Source organism: Rhagoletis pomonella, unplaced genomic scaffold (assembly GCF_013731165.1).
Source record: "Rhagoletis pomonella isolate Grant_MI unplaced genomic scaffold, Rhpom_1.0 Rhpom_scaffold_00007, whole genome shotgun sequence".
NCBI lineage: Eukaryota > Metazoa > Arthropoda > Insecta > Diptera > Tephritidae > Rhagoletis > Rhagoletis pomonella.
Window position 1 is genome coordinate 68,053,003 of NW_023458561.1, and position 2,699 is coordinate 68,055,701.

Below are 2,699 nucleotides of genomic sequence, written 5' to 3' on the forward strand. Positions count from 1 at the left end.
AAAATGCCAAAAGCAAAGCAAGAAAGTTGAAACGACTTGACGGTACACATGAACCAAAAAGACAAGATCACGACAGCAGAAGAGTGGCCCGTTATAATCGCACTTATGAAAAAAGTAGGGCGATTTTGACATAAGCCGTTTGTTTACATTTGTTCGTTGTTTACAATTTGATGGTGGCTTTTTACTGCAATTTTCTTAATTTTCGCTTGTGACAACGTGTGCACACATAAGGTAAAGAATAATTTAACACAACGACATGATTTATATAAGAATTTGCATAATAAAAATGATTATTCATGGGTTCAACAATTACGCGGTTTTTTTTGTTCTCTTCGTTGTTTACTTCTTCCAACAAAGATGGCGTCGAGATTTCAACAGCTAGAAAATAACTTTTTTCTTTCTTTCGGGAAGGCGTGATCTTGTGTCTTTCGTTCATGGACGGTACAGACGCATGTGTACTCGTCCCTTTTTTTCTCACCCCCTCTCTTCCACATGCGAGCAGAATTGAATTCAATACTTGAACTGTGTAAAAGCAGTCTTAAAGTAGGCGAAATAGCAGGGCGAACGGTGGACGACGGCATCGGTCAAATCGGCGAACTGCGCCGTTCGCCGGGTATTGTGTTTCAAGCATCAGTTTTGCAGATGTTAAAAACGTTATAAGTTCCTGTGCAAAATACGTTTAAAATATTTGAAATTTACTATCGAAAGGTTTTTTGTTGAAAAATAAGTAGTTTATATTTAGCTAGCATCTATTATAGCACGAAAAATTGTAGTTGAAAAGTTAAGTTTATGAAAAGGCTTTGATGAGTGGCAACACTGAGGGCTCCAGTAATCGACAAAATTCTGCGTATACAGACTGCGGTTAAGTATAAGTTCTGCGTTCTTGACTAATTTCACCTTTAGAAAAAGCGTGTGGTCTCTTTTTTGACCTCGAAGGGAATTTTGCTGAATAGTAGTAAAAGTGCTCCATTATTCGAATTTTGCTTTGCTCTTATTCGCTGACATTTGTTTCCCTGTTACATAAACGCTATCAGTTGACTGTCTCTGTTTGTTTTCACCACACATTTTTGGTGAACTTTTTGCGACTCTCACCTACTGAATAGCCAAATCATCTCAAGTCACAAAAATAGTCACTAATTGCTAATCTAAAATTTAGTGAATTGAGATGAGACTGAATTACTGAATCCCAGGGCATGAATTGAAACGATAGTCGTTCAAACGATACTGACATAACGATGTTGTCAAAACACTGATTTATGCATTTGTGTTGCTGTTACGTGTTTTACTGTTACGTGAAGCAAAACTGGAATAGAGTTCACGGTATCGCACAAACGATCAAAAAATTTTTGATTTTTATTAAGCAAGATAATCTCGACACGATATCGTTCAGACGATTTTCGTCATACGTGATTCATGCCCAGGGTAGGTGTACCTTGGAGAGAATTGATGTAAGATTCACTCCTTAAAAAGTTTACCACGGCAACTCATCACATTGTAAATAATCTATTACAAATTATGACATATAGGTGACATTTGACTTGACAGTTTGATTTCGCTGCGCAAGTTTCTTTCGTACAGCCGGCGGGTGAGGACAGTGGATCTTGCTTTCTTTGTATAGGAAATAACTCGCGTGTGTGAAAGTAAAATAGTTTACTACAGATTATAATCTTGCCGCAATTAGTAACTTTTAGAATAACTTTAATTTAGTTATAAAAATCGGTAAGTACTCACCATTAAAAATATGTGCAATAAAAATCTATTTAGTTTGTGAAAAGCTAATTTGCTATAAAATAGCGACTCGAATTTCCTTTTTTACGTGTTCAGCGCACACATTCACGTGTAAAATTATTCGCTCAAAATGGCTGACAGCATTTTGGGCGAATTCAGTGGTGTGCGCCAGTGATCGGACTCTAAGAAAATTCTGTGGTAGAATCTTGAAATAAAATGTAGATTTCAAAAATATGTGGTAGATAATTTTGGCTATGTGGACGGCTGCATTTGAATTCATGTATTCATAGTCAGCTGTTGAAGCGGCGCCAACGCAATGCCAAAGTTCTATGTGGACGGGCCTTAAGATATTTTACGAACATATTTTAAGAGATTTCTGCGACCTTAGGTGTACTGTCAGCTTTTCTTTTATCACATCAAGAAGTAGCGAACAAATGTGCCACGTTCCAGAAACAGCCAATTGGGATTTGCCGATTTTGACAACTCTCAAGTAAAAGTAAGCAACGCCTCAAAACCCTTAGATGCACTTAAATTTGCTAATTCTTTCACAAAAGTCGCCGTTTTTAACATTTTCGCTATTAATTCTTGTTATAAATCATATATTCTGTAATTTTAACACAATAAAAGCACATTTGCCGTCGAAAAATTGGTTACTGAGAAAATTTACTATTTTACATATTTTCTCATTCGGCTTTTTTTACTTTTACTTGAGAAATTTCATCGTCGCCGGGAATGCGGAGTCTTATATTATATTATTCTTGTTACCATAGATATATTGTTTAGTGTTTGACAATTTTTGCTCTTAAAATTAAGAAAATTATCTCAAGCAAAAATAAAACTACTGAAAAACGCGAATATGTGGTAGATTTCAGACCTTGAGTGGTAGATAGGAATGAATCGATACCATCAAGGTATCACTCCAATCAGTACTTGTAATTGTATCAAACAAGGTATCGATACCTACTCAGTAT

General features: G+C 35.9%; 2 protein-coding genes across 4 annotated transcripts in view; both read right to left on the reverse strand.

The window, feature by feature from the left end:
• LOC118743392 (polyadenylate-binding protein 2) overlaps positions 1 to 2,699 on the reverse strand; it is a 95,561-nt gene that overhangs the window by 85,555 nt on the left and 7,307 nt on the right. The window lies entirely within an intron of this gene.
• LOC118743388 overlaps positions 1 to 2,699 on the reverse strand; it is a gene marked incomplete in the record, with an annotated part of 7,594 nt that overhangs the window by 3,731 nt on the left and 1,164 nt on the right.